At 35.1% G+C, this 17,591-nt stretch overlaps 1 protein-coding gene across 1 annotated transcript in view; it reads left to right on the top strand.

Moving 5' to 3' along the window:
- The window catches only part of ARHGAP24 (Rho GTPase activating protein 24), a 522,903-nt gene that overhangs the window by 149,231 nt on the left and 356,081 nt on the right, over positions 1 to 17,591 (top strand). The gene's annotated exons all lie outside the window — the stretch shown is intronic.

Below are 17,591 nucleotides of genomic sequence, written 5' to 3'. Positions count from 1 at the left end.
GTGGAAAGCAATTTTTAATTATGGTAGATATCTGCAAATTGTCACTTACTGGAATTTTACCAATTTACACCACCACTAGCAAGGTATGAGTATCTTTCTATTCATACCCTCTCCTTGACATTTCTGTATAAAGTATATAATAAGCTTGTCTAATTGAGAAAAAAATCTTATGACTCCATTTATTATAAAGAAGTTAAAATTCTGTATCAATTTGGTGAAAATTGACATCTTTATAATTTAAGTATTTTAATCAAGGTATGATATGTTTAGGTCCTTTGGTACGTCCAAGTAAGGTTTTAAAGTTTTACTGAAATAGATCCTCCACATTTCAGGTTAAACTTAATGTAAGTATTTCTTATTTTTGTTACAGTTTTATGGAGAATGGTCTTTTTTTTTAAACCATTCCTGGTGATTGTTTATAGATAGATAGATAGATAGATAGATAGATAGATACTATTAATTCTTTTAATTTTGAACCCAGCTGCTTTTATATACTCTCTTCTCATTCTTCACAAATTTTCAGTTGGTTTCCTTGGATATTAAAGGTAATCAATCATATGTGCTCATACTTTTACCTTCCCAATGTAGTCAGCCCTAGCTAGCTTCTGAAACAAGCACTAAACCTCAATGGTTTAACCAAATAAAATTTTATTTTACGATGCAGCCAAATGCAGTATAATGGGGTGGGGCGGCTCTAGCCAAGGAGTGATTCAGGGACATAGGCTTCTTTTATCTTCTATTTCCATCATCTTAAGGCAGGGATTGTCAAAATATTTTCTGTACAGGGCTAGACCGTGAGTATTTTATGCTTTGCCGACCATAGAGTCTCTCACAACTACTCAGCTGCTATTGTGTCTTGAAAGCAGGCATAGACAATACGTAAGTGAATAAGCATGGCTGTGCAATAAAACCTAAGTTACTACAACAGGCAGTGGGCCAGCTTTGGCCCATGAGCTGGTTTGCCAACCCCTGTTCTTGGGCTTCAGATTTCTACATTAGATTTTCTGTATCCAGCTGGCAGATGTGGGAAGAGAGAACCAGGATCACATGGAATGTTTTTATTAGGCAGACTTGGAATTAGTATACCTCACTTCTGCTTTTGTTCTACTTGTAGAATTCATATATGGCCTTGCCTATTGGGACATTTAGTTTATATATATACCCAAGAAAAGTAAACAAATAGTTATGGTGGGTGGTCATCCAACTTGTTTCTACTACACTTCTGCTTGACAACCTTTAGAAGAATAATTTATTTCTTTTGTGTAGTTATATTGACTGTCATTGCTAGAAAGTGTGAAATAATAGTGGTGATAGTGAAGATCCTTTTATTGTCCCTGATATTAATGACCTGCTAGATTTGTCATTAATCTTGATGATTAGTTTTAAGACTAAGAAAGATGTATTTTATCATGTTGGGGAAGAATTTATATTCTTTGTATTTGTACTACACAACAAATTTATGTTCCTGTTATTTACGAAAGGGTCTATTTTGGTAAGGCCTATGAGTTAAGAATCGTTTTTTATATTTTAAAAGGGTTGTGTAGATTAACACTGAATGTACAACAGAGACTGTGTGTGGCCCACAAAGCCTAAAATATTTGCTATCTGACTCTTTAGAGAAAAAGCTTGCTGACTTTTGCTCTAGAACAGTGCTACTCAAAGTAGAGTCTAGAGACCAGGAGGATTAGCAACACCTAGAACTTCAACACTATTAACATTTATGGACGGTTATTTCTTTGTTGCGGCACTGACCTGTGCATCCTTACTGATACTAAAAAAACAAAAAAAAAATGTTTAGCAGCATCTCTGGCCTCTACCTACCAGATGCCATTAGCACCCTCTCACATGGTCACTGCAATAAAAAAAGTCTCCAAACATGTGTGTAAATTGAGTGGTTAAGATTTCCTACTTTTTCTGACATTTAATAAATTATATTATCTAGAATATCAATCACTTCATCGAGGTTTTAAAATGTATTTTCATAAAATTGAGCTAAGTAATTTCTTATGAATCTATTTTTAACTTTACTTAGCTAATAGTTTATTATTTTATTACTATTTCCAACAATGATTTCTAATAATTTTGTCAGTTTTTCTTGTTTTGCTATTTCATTTATTTCAACTTGTATTTTTATTAATTCCTCAATTGACCCTCCCTGAACTTTTGTATTGCTCTTTTTCAGAGTTCTTTGTATGTAGTTGTTTATTTTAATTTTGTTAGCTTAATATGAATATTTAAAGTAGGAATATTCTTCTAAGCTCCGTTAGGTCTCTTCCATAAATTTTGCTAGAAAATTATTTTAATACTGATATTTGTATCCATATTCTAATATCTTAGTTTTGATCTCATCATTGACTCATGTTTTTGAAGAGAATGTTAATTTAATTTTGAAAAATTGCTGATTTCTTAGCTCTTTTTTCTTGTTCTTGTTAATTCCTAATTTTATTAAATGGTTATCAGAAAATACTATCTGTGCTGAGTCTACTCTTTTGGAATATATTGAGGGTTTCCTGCAGTTGATTTTAGTTTTTAGGCTTATTTTTTTCTAGTTCATCTCTCAGGTTCAACATGTAATTGGGTTTCACCTTGTTTTCCAATTTGGTAGTTTATTTTATATATAACAGCTCAGTTTAGTACACTTACAATATGTTGTTATGATTAATATGATAATTCATGTTCTTTTACATTATGTGTTTAGTTTGTATAGGATATTTTATTTTTTTCAACATCTGGTTTTTTGGACTTTGTATCCTTTGATTTGCATGTGTTTCTTCCAATAATATGGAAAATTTTACTTTTACATGAGGAGATACCTTTAAACTAGCAATTTATATAAAATCCTTAACTCTCTATATTTTACACAAATATCTGTTTACTCCCTAGAAGGAGCAATGATTATGTTGGCATATTTCTCTCACTAGCTTTTCTTCTTCGCACCCAGTTTAGGTGACAATGTTGTATGTCTTAATGCATACCTATATGTTGTTAAGTAAACTGAAACTTCTCCAACTGATCAGTTTTAAGTGATAGAGTTTTTCACCTAGCTTTAAGAGAAAAGTAACTTAAAAGTACATTTAAAAAATTCCAAAATTTTCTCTTTCTTCTCTTGCCCATTTTGTTAGATTATTATACTGTCAGGATGTATAACAATTATGAAAGTTCGATAATCCTGCTCCCCACATGTTTTAGTTAAATAGATTCAATGTTCCCTTCAAATCATTTTGCTATATTTTTCCCCTTCTTTCCTGTTTGGCAAAAATTATTACTCAAGTCACTTCTTCAAGATGAGCTCATAGCAATATTCCTTGGTTTTGCTTGTTCAAAAATATGAGTGGAAAATTATTAGATCACATTTTATGTCTTTGCAGCCTTTGTCACCATTTTTTTTTTCTACTTTTTTTTAATGTTGAATATTGTGTTGGATAAAACTGAGATCAGACTGAGTTTTAGCTGCTTAAAAATGATTTGATCATGCCTGGTCACCCAAAGAATTTTTTTTTAGCTGACAAATAAAATAATGTAACTAGGATACATCTCAGTGTGAAATGGTCCTGCTATATGAAGTGTCTTCTGTATCCTTAGATCCGATTCTTCCTTAATTTCTGGAAAATGTCCTTGTAATTTATATTTTAATATTTTGTGTGTTCCTTTGTCTGATTTCCATATATATCATTTTATGAAACCCATTTAACTCTTTAAAATTTTTTTTCTTTTATGTTTTCCAGTGCACCCGTGTCTTATAATTTAGTCTGCTCCAATTTTGTGTTTATTTCTCTGATGTTTTTATTTTTTTCCCACTCCTTTCCTGAACTTCAGCAGCCTACGATTCATCTATTTTTGTTTTCTCACCACGTGTTCTCTGATCTCTTATATAGCCATGTGCCCATATAAAAATTTTGGCTTATACTCCTATTTAAAACAATTAGAAAATATACATTGGGAGGCAGTTAGCAGTTTCTGCAGCAAGTAACGATTGACCTTCTACAGAGAAGTTTTTTTCTTTTTCTAAGCTATGTGTCACATAACTGACACATGTATTGCCTAAAGAACTACCATTCTTTTATTAGTAAAAGGAGAGAGATGGTTGGGTCAGGAGGTATTTTCTTGTATTCTCCTGGTGCAAGTCCTCAGAACTCCATCTCACTAGATTTTATGTAATAACAGAACCTAAGGTAGGTTATACAAGTTGTTAAAGGAAATACAAAATGAAACATTCTTGTGGTCTCAGTGCGTTTTTATACCTTTTATATCACATTTATACAGTGAGGGTTTAGGATTCCATTTTCTGTTAACAGGTATGTAGACCGGCTGCCAAATCCACATTAATTAGTAGCAAATTAATGTCTAATAGCAATGTCTGATAAAATGCTTGCCTCTCCAAGCTCCATTTAGCCTTGGAGTTGCAATTACCTTGTGCTGTGTATTTCTTCACGGCATGAGGGTGTCATTTGCAGGTTTTTGAATGTTTTAGAATATCAGGGGTTAAAATTAGGTTTTGTTTTCCCTGGCAAGATAACAGATGTTCTAGGACACTAATTACCCTAGGAAGAGTACCATTTACTTAGTATATATTAGCCTCAGTGAAAAATTTTCCTTTTGGTTTTGTTCCAATGGATAGCATTTTTTTCTTTTATATGTGTGTTTGGCTCAAGGGAAAAATAATAATGAGCACACTGTTGTCTAACACCTACAGTTTTCAGCTCCTGGTGAAACCTGGCTATTAAAATGCTTAGTGTATGTCTACATACAGTGTTACCACACTGCCTATATGGAAATCCTGGCACCTCTTTTATTAACAGTTCATCTGAATGTCTGGCTGTGTTTTCCTTTGCTTTTCTCAGTGTCTGGCATTTCTTTGACTGTCTCTCTAAGTCTCTTTTCCTATTGATGTGTATTTTTTTTTGTTATCTGTCAATCTAATTATAAATTACACAGATAGGGAATGCATATGTTTTGTATGATGGTTTACTCTTCCTTGGATTATATAGGAATGCTTAGAAAGTTACCCAACATAAATGATTTTGACAAATTAGCACGTGGTCTAGTCCTTCCTTAACAAGTATTTATTCAGTATCTTCTATGAGTATAGAACTCGGCTACCATGTGTTTAAATTAGGCAATTTCTTATAACTCTAGGCATCTGCAAGGTCCTAAAATTTTAATGCAGATTGCTCCTTGAGCTGACCTCCCAATTTATTTTGCCTTATGTAAAATACACAGTTTCTTGCCAAGAAGTTCTTCTAGCAGAGTGATATTTACAACCATTGACTGTCTTACCTTTTTACCTTAGGCAACAAGATTCAGGAAACTAGAAAGCATTTTTAGATTAAGATCTTATTTTTTATTCCCTTTAATGAACAATTGTAAATCAATAGTTCCAATAAGATAGTTTTAGAATAGGTGTGATTGTTATATACTTCCTAAAATATTTTGGGAGCTTGTTTCCTCCACTCTAAAGCTAAGCTCTGAGTTTTAGATTGGCTCAGCAACCAGATGCCTCTGGTTCTGCGATTTTCTCTTTCCTAGTAAATGTTGCTTTGGTATTTGTCATAGATAGGTCCTTAATTGTTTCCCCAGCTACATTCTGCAGGAACACTCCCCCTTCTGAAGATGCTCATTACTGTTTTATGATTTCTTCTATTTAAATGACATGACACTTGCATGTAATTATGCAATTGGTGTTTAGCATATCGTAATTAGCAGTCTTATTTAACTAAGGAATGAAAAAATTTCACAGATGGTTTGGTCCTCTTTTAGTCAGTGAGTTAATATTGTATATTGATATATTTAAGATGCAATGGAGAAACTAAAAGATACCTTGTCTCAGTATTAGCAGTTTTGTTTCAAGAACTTATGAGCGCTATAGTCTAAATATTCTAAAGTGTTAGTTCAATAAATTTGTTCTGCCTCTAATTATCACCAATACTCCTCAATTACTCCATTTTTAATTTCAGCCTAGAGGCAAATTAAGACCATGATAATGGTCAAATATAGGATTTCTCTGGTTAGTTTTCTTTTTCTTACTTTTCAGGAACTTAAGCATCTTCAAATATATCTAAAAACTAGTGTCTGTTCTCAGAAGATGTCTACTGTGGTATTCCCTTTGGCTTCCAAATCAGTTTTGTCAGTTTCTTCCTCTCACATTCATTATTGCTTCATCTCCTACATCTGATTCTTTCAGAGGCCCACAAAAGGCCCTGTTGTTCATACTTGCTTAAGCATCAGTATCACTACCGATATCCAGTGTGTTGGACTTGACCTGTGTTCCTAAGATACGCCCATCCTCAGTGAAACTACCAGTGCCAATTCCTTCCAGTTTTATTCTTTCTCTTGACTGCCTTTGTCCTGTATCTCAGACTTGAGTTCATGAGCCACAAGACCTTTCAGTGACAGACCCTTCAGATACTCAGAATTATTACTACCCTTTGACTCTTGTCTACTTTCCTTGAAAAAGATATTCTCTTCTCCTATGATTCAAATAATTATAACCCACACCTTACTCATCCTTAAGGCCTAATCATAGTTCAGATCCACTAGCAAAGAAACTGAACTGAGTCAAGGTTTTAGTCCAAAGATCTTTCACATAAACTTCCTGGTCTCTACAACCCCAAATTTTGACAACAGATAAGTGGGGGGGATCCGGAAGAGTAGACGTTTTAGGTTAATTGATATACCACTAGGCATTCATTCAGCTTCACTGTTGTTGTTGTTTTTTTTTCTTTTAAAACATGCATTCACCTTCTAGGTATTCCTTAATAATAAATTCCAATATCTATTGTCAATAGCCACGCATAGTAACTACTAACCACATGTGGCTACTGAGCACTTGAAATGTGACTAATGTGAATTGAGATGTACTCTAAGTGTAAAAGACACTCGATTTCAAAAACTTTGTGTTGAAAAAAAGAATGTGAAATATCTCATTAATATTTTCAACATAAAATCATGTTGAAATGAGAATGTTGGGATCTATTAACTTATATTAAATGTATAATTAACATTAATTTCACCTGTTTCTTTTTACTGTTATTGATATAGGTACTAGATAATGTTAAATTAAGTATTTGACTCACGTATTTCTATCGGACAGCACTGATCTAGACCAAAGAGATATTTGAGGTTGCTCTTTAAAATAGGAACATGTATTAACACAGATGACTATTGCCAAGAACTAAGACTGTGGTCTGCATTCCTATGAGGCTTTTTCCCAAGTCTACACTCCCTTCGCCTCAGCTCCTGAGCAGAAGCTTCTTCTACACCACACACCATCTCAGTCACACCACACTCTTGTCCCCATCTATATCCTTAGTAACCAGCACCAGGGCAGGCCAGGAATGTGGCATTGCTTTGTAATAACGTGTCTCATCTCCACCCCCTTCTCACCAATCGGGACAATCTTGCGTGTTCATAACTCTAGCTTAGCCCTGATTTAAGAAGAACTTCAGCAATGATTTAGCTAGAGAAATAATTTTGTACTTCTGATATTTTATTTTAGATTCAAATATCACATTTAATGATATTTATTAGACATACATGTAATGTGATATAACATCTTCAGAGTAAGAGTCTGCTTGACTTAGTGGTTTTAATTTGGCTGTTCCAACCAATTTAGAGAAGAGCCTCGTGTAATATAATATTCTTCTTTCTTAACACCTTTTGGCACCACTTGAAAAACTAAAGGAATGCATTCATCAACTGACATGTGACTTCTTCAGACTCTCTAATGGTTATAGGAAGAGAAATTCTGTAAGTGATACCAGCTTTTCTTAAACCTGAAGAAAACTCCATGCGTCAATTTAACAATACAGAACTGTGTTTTTCCTCCTTTTTATTCCCCTCTAGTATTAACATGAATTTTAATTTTCTTTGTGTGTATGTGCGTGTGCTCCCACGATGTGTGGGGCAACTTGTAAACTGGATCAGTGATAACAAGGAGTCTCTTGAAGATTTTTTTTTAAGCTATTTTTAAATTTTATTTATTTATTTATTTATTTATGGCTGTGTTGGGTCTTCGTTTCTGTGCACGGGCTTTCTCTAGTTGTGGCGAGTGGGGGCCACTCTTCATCGCAGTGTGCAGGCCTCTCACTGTCGCGGCCTCTCTTGTTGCGGAGCACAGGCTCCAGACGCGCAGGCTGGGTAACTGTGGCTCACAGTCCTAGTTGCTCCGCGGCATGTGGGATCTTCCCAGACCAGGGCTCGAACCCGTGTCCCCTGCATTGGCAGGCAGATTCTCAACCACTGCGCCACCAGGGAAGCCCGAAGATTTTTTTTTGAACTTAAATTACATTTTGCATTTAATTACTAGAATATAATATCATAGACAGTTATGGGATATCCTCTGCCCACTTTATATTTTCTGCTGAAAACCCTCTTCTTTAAGTTGAAATTATAAAGATAAATAATTCCATTAAGGAGAAACTTAATGATAAAAACACTAGTAAGTTAAAGACAAGAACCTAATGCTGTTGGTTCACTTCATTAGGCCTTGACTTTAATCATTGACATGCTATTACTCAGGGCTTCTAGATGGGCAAGAAGCTGAAGAAGGAAGGTAGAATAATTTTTAGAGAGTTGCCTCTAATATATAGCTAATGAAATGGCAATCAATTTTATGTAAATTTCTATTCTTGTTGATTATTTCCCAACTTGTCCCAGGGTCACTCAGAAGAGGAGAATGGAGCCCATGGAACTGAGAATCAGACATGATCGCTATTATCTTTTTTTTTTTTTTTTTAGTTAATTTATCTATTTAATTTTGGCTGTGTTGGGTCTTCGTTTCTGTGTGAGAGCTTTCTCTAGTTGCAGCAAGCGGGGGCCACTCTTCATCGCGGTGCGCGGGCCTCTCATTGTCGCAGCCTCTCTTGTTGCGGAGCACAAGCTCCAGACGCGCAGGCTCAGTAGTTGTGGCTCGCGGGCCTAGTTGCTCCGCGGCATGTGGGATCTTCCCAGACCAGGGCTTGAACCCGTGTCCCCTGCATTAGCAGGCAGATTCTCAACCACTGCGCCACCAGGGAAGCCCAGATCGCTATTATCTTTAATCATAGTCTTAGATATAATCTATTTCTTACTCAGCAGCTTTAGGACAGATTGACTACCAAGAATTAAGTACTATTTTCTATTTCAGGAAATTCTAGAATCTCAGTGCCTTTGAAGAGCCTATGTCCACATGGCTAGTGTTATCTTGAGTATTACACTGAAAAGAAGTTACCCAGAGGCTATAGGAGCAAAGGCACTTGACCTAAATCTCAGTCAAAGACAGGAAGGAGAATAAGATCCTTTATACCTGTTCAGCGTTCAATAAACCTAAATAAATAATGAACTCTCAAAATTGGCTCCAAGACATTTACATAGTATAATTCAGGAAAATAATGGCTACTGTGTCCTTTGAGTCAGTGAAGACTAAATAACCTTAAAAAGACTTTCTGTAATGTCTTTTTTTTTCTCTTTGGCCGCACCTCGCGGCATGCAGAACTTTCCTGACCAGGATCGAGCCCATGCCCCCTGCAGTGGAAGCGTAAGATCTTAACCACTGGACCACCAGGGAAGTCCTCTGTGATGTCTTTTTTTTTTTTTTTTAATAAATTTATTTATTTTATTTGTTTATTTTTGGCTACGTTGGGTCCTTTTTGCTGCTTGAGGGCTTTCTCTAGTTGCGGTGAGCAGGGGCTACTCTTCATTGCAGTGCGCGGGCTTCTCATTGTGGTGGCTTCTCTTGTTGCAGAGCATAGGCTCTAGGCGCGCGGGCTTCAGTAGTTGTGGCACACGGGCTCAGTATCTGTGGCTCGAGGGCTCTAGAGCGCAGGCTTAGTAGTTGTGGCACACGGGCTTAGTTGCTCCGCAGCATGTGGGATCTTCCCGACCAGGGCTCAAACCCATGTCCCCTGCATTGGCAGGTGGATTCTTAACCACTGCGCCACCAGGGAAGCCCTGTGATGTCCTTTAGTACATATTTTGTGCACAAAAATAATGTATTTAAAAACAAGTCATGTTAAATTCATGTATCTATTTGAGTAAATAATTTCCAAAAAAGGAAAAATTGGCCATTGTTTTCCTTATGTAGTTATAAAATTATGAATGATTTACTAAGATTCAATTCATACAGATTTTAGTGCAGCTATCTTATCAGCATCAATGCCAAATTGAAGACAAGACTAATATGGTGAGAAGTTGAAAAAAGTCAGAAATATTGCTCAGTTTGTTAATTACTAATAAAATGTCAAATTACTAGGAAATAAAGCAATTCCTTTGTATTAGCCATGTCTTTTTATTTTCTATATTCTGACGCTTTGACATCCAGGGCCTTGCTGATCCTGAAATGACAGCCTCTCTTGGGTATCCAATTCCTCAATCCTATGTCAGTGTTTTAATGTGGACTGTAAGAATTTTCATGATACACTTTTATGTTTATTTAACAAATATTTATTGAGCCCCTACTAAGTCTAAGACTGTCCTAGATTTCATACTCCTGTTCAAGATCAATAAGACATAGTCCTATCCCTCAGAGTATTTATAATTTAGTTGTGACTAATTCTTTCCTCAGTGAAATAAAAGCGCAATGATTATTTAAAATGTAATTATCACCTGGTTTTATATTCACTGTCTTTTAATGTATTTATCTCTTTGCATTTGCATAAATATAGTCAGGATTTGATTATCTAGCACAAACAAAGGGCCATAGAGTCACGTATATCAATTGAGGGGTAATTAAAAATAATATAAAAATTATATTGATTGAATTATAGGAACAATTTTTGCTTCTATAGTTGGACACAGTGTCAATCAAGAATGCAGCACTCAAAATATGTCACTGCAAACTCAGAAGAAATTGAATAACTTCCTTGTTTACCTTCATGCTCTTGGGGAATCTTCCTTTCCTTTTGCAGATGGAGTGTAAAAGATGAGCCATTTTAACTTTATATTCTATATTAGTTTTCTGGGGCTACCTAACAAAGTACCACAGATTGTTCAGCTTAAACTACAGAAATTGATTTTCTCACTGTTCTGAAGCCTAGAAGTCTGAGATCAAGGTGCTAGCAGGGTTGTTTCCTTCTGAGGTGGGTGAGGGGGAATCTATTCCATGCCTCTCTTTGGCTTGTAGATGACCATCTTTTCCCTCTCTTCACATGCTCTTCCCTCTGTATGTTTCTGTGTCCAAATGTCCTCTTCTTATAAGGACACCAGTCATACTGGCTTAGGGCCCACCCTAATGACCTTGTTTTAATGCAGTACTCGTTTTGAAGATCCCATCTCCAAATGCAGTCAAATTCTGAGGTATCAAGGTTTAGGACTACAACATGAATTTTTGGGGGGTGACACAATTCAGCTCCTCCTCCTCCTTCCTCTTTTAAGAGAGAAGTGTTATTGCCATCAAGCAAAGTGACAGTGCAGAGTGTCTTTGAGAGTTATAGAGCTTGTGTGCACATTGACACGCTTCTCCAAAGTCCATCTGAAACCCCACTATTTTTCTAATTGGTCACCCAGCCTTCAGTGAGCGCTCCTTCCTCTGAACAGCTACAACAGTTTTGGTCTTAACCAGACTTTTGTTTCTCCAACTATATAGTTAAGTTACACTAAAGATAAAACTATGTCCTACATATAAATATTTGTATTCATTCATTGAACAGAAAAAGATTCTTGAACACTTGATATTGATCAGAAACTATCAAGTCTGCAGAATATCAAGATAAATAACATATGACCTCTTCCTCCATAAGCCCAAAAATCGATGAGGAGAAATATAAAATAAATTAATAATGAGAATAACTAGAATAAGATATTTCATACTAGAATCCAGCTCTTTTCACTTCTACCTATTGCCATTCCACTAATGGTCAAGGTGACCCATGCTTCCATGATGCTAAGTCCAGTGGTCAATTTTCATTCCTTATCTTACTAGAACTTTGAGCATAATTTGAGACAATTGATAAATTTTCTTCATTTGGTATTCAGGTCACACAGGCTCTTGGTTTTCTCAGTGTTTACTTCTTTACCACTTTTTACACCTCTACTGCTATCACTGTGGTCTGAGCCACTGTTATTTCTTGCCTAATTTACTCCCAATCCCTTTTTGCTGTCTCCCTGTTTCTATTTTTGTCTCATGACAGTCCATTTTCAACATAACTGCTATTTTTGTCTCATGACAGTCCATTTTCAACGTAACTGCCAGAGTGATTCTTTTAGAACTTAAGTGAGATCACATCACTCCTTTGCTTAGAACCCTGCAATGCTCCCCACAGTACTTAGAACAAAATCCAGGGCACTTGTAGTGGTCTTCAAGACCCTTAACCATCTGGCCCCTCAGTATCTCTCTATGTTTCCCACTTCTCTCTTCGTTGATCACTCTCTCTAACCTGGGATCAAAACCCCAGTCATAATCTCACTTGTGGCTTTTGAGGTACCTCTTCCCTCATCTTAAAATGCCTTTTCAAACAGCTCCATGGCTAACTGTCTTTTCTTCATTAAGTCTTGTTCAAATGTTACTTTCTCAAGGAGGCTTATCTGGATCACACTACTTAAAATCACAAATTGCCATTCCCTCCACACTTCAAATACTACCCAACCTGCTTCTACTTTCCTTTTATTCCTTTTATTTATTTATTGTTGTTCACAGTATTTACCAACTTCTAATATGCTATAAAATGTACTTTTATTATGCTTGTTCTTTGTTGTCTATTTCCTCCACAAGAGTATGAGCAAAGATTTTTCTTTTATTGTCTAGAAGAGTGTCTGGTTGATAGTAGGCTCTTGGTAAATATTTGTTGAAGGAATGGACAAGTGAATGAATTAATGAATGTGAACTCACATTATTATTTGTAGGAGTATATGCAAAATGTCACTGAGAGCTGTGGGATTAAATCTCCCAAGTCCAGGAAAGATTAGCTTGAAGGTTGCTTTAATTATCTTTAGGTATGTTATTATTCATCTTAGATTAGAAATTAGTCTAAGTTAAAGATGAAACCTTTTGACTTCACACTTGGTACAGTCCATAAGGAGAAAGGTGTCTATTTGTAAAGTACCTGCAATACTATAGCATGATTTAGAACAAGGGCTCTGGAACCAAAACAGCTCAATGTCTGACTAGTTATGTGAAGGGTGAGTGACTGAAACTTTGCTGTCTGAGTTTTCTCATCTATAAAATAGCAAAACTCAGAGTACTTACCTGATAAGTTATTGTGAGATTAAATGAGAGATCTAAGTTTGACTTCATAGCTAACGAGTTGCATGGGTTAAGCAAGTCTTTTAATGACTCTGCCTGTATTTGAAAACAAAAAATAGTACCAGATTGCATCTAATACCTATTCTGGCTCTAACAGCTGTAATTCTCTGATAATGAAGATAATGGCATAGTTCCTTAGAGTCATTTATCAAATGAGTAACTTATTTCTGCAGGAAATTTATTCTCTAGATAAATTAGAGATGACTAAACCAATAGAATTTATTATCTTAATTTTTATTTGCTATTAAAATAACTTTTGGCATTGCTAGGGTAATATGGGGCTTCAAGAAATAGTAATTAATGATGGTGACACATGCATATGGCATTTCACAGATAAACGATGTAAGCTTTTGAATAATATACATAAGCACCTACTCTTGCCCTCTTGTAGTTAACTTTTCTTTGAAGGAATACTGCAGGCCTGTGTGTAGCATTTGTTTTACTCTATATGACAATTATATATGGATTTTGCAAGATCTGGCAAAATCTCATTAAATTGTCAAAGTTCCATTTGATAAATAGGAACTCATGAGGTACCAAACTAGACGATGGCAAAAGGAGTGAGAAACTCATTTCCTACACTTTTTGTAAAGATCAGGTCTCATAATGACAGTCATGAAAGTGATCTGTTACTTTAAAAAAATTTACCATTAGAAGTGAAAATAACCTAGATAATAAAATTATTTAAACATCTCTCTTGGATAAATTCTAGCTATGGTCAGTGGACATCTGCTCATTTTTATACTTTAGTGTTTGTTTTCTTTGTAGCTCAAGATTAAAATTCCAGACAGTTTAATAATAAGGAGTAAGTCTATCATTTAAAACGAATGACTTAATCAAAATTTCCATATAACGAAATTATTTGCATGCTCTGGTCATTGGCACATTTAATTTAAACACTTTTTCATAAAATAAACTTCCAGGATAAATAGGACAGAATCATTGTGGTTTTAGTAATAGAATTTGGTCCTAAAGCACTTTCTTTAGGCTCTGATTTTTTTTTAAAGTCTTGATTGCATGCAATATTTATATCATTGCTCTATGGGTAAGAATGAGGGAGTCTGCATGATAATCAAGAGGAACGGTGAAGGGCAGGTTTTGGTTATAAAGAAATTATACCATAGATAGGAATATATGAAGATTTATCTTAATACTAGAAAATCCTTTCTGTATGAAAGTAGTCTTTTTATAAGGTAGACAGACTTCTAAAAAACAGGTACCTATGCTGTTGGCACTGGGAAATGGACATCAAAACTGTGTGCTAAATATCCTTACGTAGTAAATTTCATTTTAACTGAAGAAAACCACATGTTGGAGAAAACCTGTTGACTGTCAGTAAGTACTTCTCATACAAACTTTTTTTTTTTTAAATAGCAGAATTTTGAGGCCCACAAGAAGAAACTGATAATCCCATTGAGAGATTTTTGAAGAATCTGTACAAGACAAATTTTACTTTATTTTATTTATTTATTTTTTGGTTTAAAACAGCACGAATTTATTTTCTTACAGTTCTGGAGGTCAGAAGTCCAAAATGAGTATTAAAGAACTAAAATCAAGGTATCAGCAAGGCTGGCCTCTTACAGCTTCTAGAGGCTCCCAATGGTCTTTTTTTTTTTTTTTTTTAACATCTTTATTGGATTATAATTGCTTTACAATGTTTCTGCTGTACAACAAAGTGAAACAGCTATATGTATACATGTATACACATATCCCCTCCCTCTTGCAACTCCCTCCCATCCTCCCTATCCCACCCCTCAAGGTGGTCACAAAGCACCGAGCTGATCTCCATGTGCTATGCTGCTGCTTCCCACTAGCTATCTATTTCACATTTGGTAGTGTATATATGTCAGTGCTACTCTCTCCCTACATCCCAGCTTCCACTTCCCCTGCTGTGTCCTCAAGTCCGTTCTCTATGTCTACGTTTTTATTCCTGCCCTGCCACTAGGTTCATCAGTACTGTTTTTAGATTCCATAGATATACGTTAGCATATGCTATTTATTTTTCTCTTTCTGAGTTACTTCACTCTGTATGACAGACTCTAGGTCCATCCACCTCATTACAAAAAACTCAGTTTCATTCCTTTTTATGGCTGAGTAATATTCCATTGTATATATGTGTCACATCTTCTTTATTCATTCATCTGTCGATGGACATTTAGGTTGCTTCCATGTCCTGGCTATTATAAATAGTGCTGTAATGAACATTATGGTACATGTATCTTTTTGAATTATGATTTTCTCAGGGTATATGCCCAGTAGTGGGATTGCTGGGTCACATGGTAGTTCTATTTTTAGTTTTTAAAGGAACCTCCATACTGTTATCTATAATGGCTGTATCAATTTACATTCCCACCAACAGTGCAGGAGGGTTCCCTTTTCTCCACACCCTCTCCAGCATTTATTGTTTGTAGATTTTTTGGTGATGACCATTCTGACCATTGTGAGGTGATACCTCATTGTGGTTTTGACTTGCATTTCTCTAATGATTAGTGATGTTGAGCATATTTTCATGTGTTTCTTGGCAATCTGTATGTCTTCTTTGGAGAAATGTCTATTTAGGTCTTCTGCCCATTTTTGAATTGGGCTGTTTGTTTTTTTGATATTGAGCTGCATGTGGTGCTTGTATATTTTGGAGATTAATCCTTTGTCAGTTGCTTCATTTGCAAATATTTTCTCCTATTCTGAGGGCTGTCTTTTCGTCTTGTTTATAGTTTCCTTTGCTGTGCAAAAGCTTTTAAGTTTCATTAGGTCCTATTTGTTTATTTTTGTTTTTATTTCCGTTTCTCTAGGAGGTGGGTCAAAAAGGATCTTGCTGTGATTTACATCATAGAGTGTTCTACCTATGTATTCCTCTAAGAGTTTTATAGTGTCTGGCCTTACATTTAGATCTTTAATCCATTTTGAGTTTATTTTTGTGTATGGTGTTAGGAAGTGTTCTAATTTCATTCTTTTACATGTAGCTGTCCAGTTTTCCCAGCACCACTTATTGAAGAGGCTGTCTCTTCTCTTTTGTATATTCTTGCCTCCTTTGTCAGAGATAAGGTGACCATATATGCGTGGATTTATCTCTGAGCTTTCTATCCTGTTCCATTGATCTATATTTCTGTTTTTGTGCCAGTACCATACTGTCTTGATTACTGTAGCTTTGTAGTATAGTCTGAAGTCAGAGAGCCTGATTCCTCCAGCTATGTTTTTCTTTCTCAAGATTGCTTTGGCTATTTGGGGTCTTTTGTGTTTCCACACAAATTTTAAGATTTTTTGTTCTAGTTCTGTGAAAAATGCCATTGATAATTTGATAGGGATTGCATTGAATCTGTAGATTGCTTTGGGTAGTATAGTCATTTTCACAATGTTTATTCTTCCAATCCAAGAACATGGTATATCTTTCCATCTGTTTGTATCATCTTTGATTTCTTTCATCAGTGTCTTATAGTTTTCTGCATACAGGTCTTTTGCCTCCTTAGGTAGGTCTATTCTTAGGTATTTTATTCTTTTTGTTGCAGTGGTAAATGGGAGTGTTTCCTTAATTTGCCTTTCTGATTTTCCATTGTTAGTGTATAGGAATGCAAGAGATTTCTGTGCATTAAATTTGTATCCTGCTACTTTACCAAATTCATTGATTAGCTCCAGTAGTTTTCTGGTGGCATCTTTAGGATTTTCTATGTATAGTATCATGTCATATGCAAACAGTGACAGTTTTACCTCTTCTTTTCCAATTTGGATTCCTTTTATTTCTTTTTCTTCTCTGATTGCTGTGGCTAAAACTTCCAAAGCTATGTTGAATAATAATGGTGAGAGTGATCACCCTTGTCTTGTTCCTGGTCTTAGAGGAAATGCTTTCAGTTTTTCACCATTGACAATGAAGACAGATTTTAAATGGCTTGGAAATTATCAGCCTAGTTCTATGGAGATTTCAAAATATATTATGAATCTGTGTTATAGAAGAGTGTGTTAATGTTTGATTGTTTATATAATATATTAAACCATAGATGTTAATTTTATTTCATAGATGTTAATTCTATTCTATTGATAGATGCTAATTCTATGCTAAAACACAGATTTTCAAAGATTTACATTTAATTGATGCAAAGTCATTAAGTTGTAGAAAAATGATGTACCACTGATTCGTACCTTTTGTTCAGTATTCGCTTCTTTTTGATAATATGAATTTGGAAAAAGTCTGTACCATTATATCTTATACTAGTTCAACTTAGAGCTACAGTCTATATTTCTCCTTACTTCAAAAGTCATTTTTCAAAGATGCCTCATTTTAGGATTAAATAATTATAAATTCATAGACCTTCATTGTATAAGATATCTGCAAATGCCACTATTTGACTAGTTTATAATTTTAAATATCATGACTTTTTTGGTA

Source organism: Balaenoptera musculus, chromosome 5 (genome assembly GCF_009873245.2).
Source record: "Balaenoptera musculus isolate JJ_BM4_2016_0621 chromosome 5, mBalMus1.pri.v3, whole genome shotgun sequence".
Taxonomy (NCBI): domain Eukaryota; kingdom Metazoa; phylum Chordata; class Mammalia; order Artiodactyla; family Balaenopteridae; genus Balaenoptera; species Balaenoptera musculus.
This window is presented reverse-complemented; position numbering and strand designations above follow the sequence as displayed.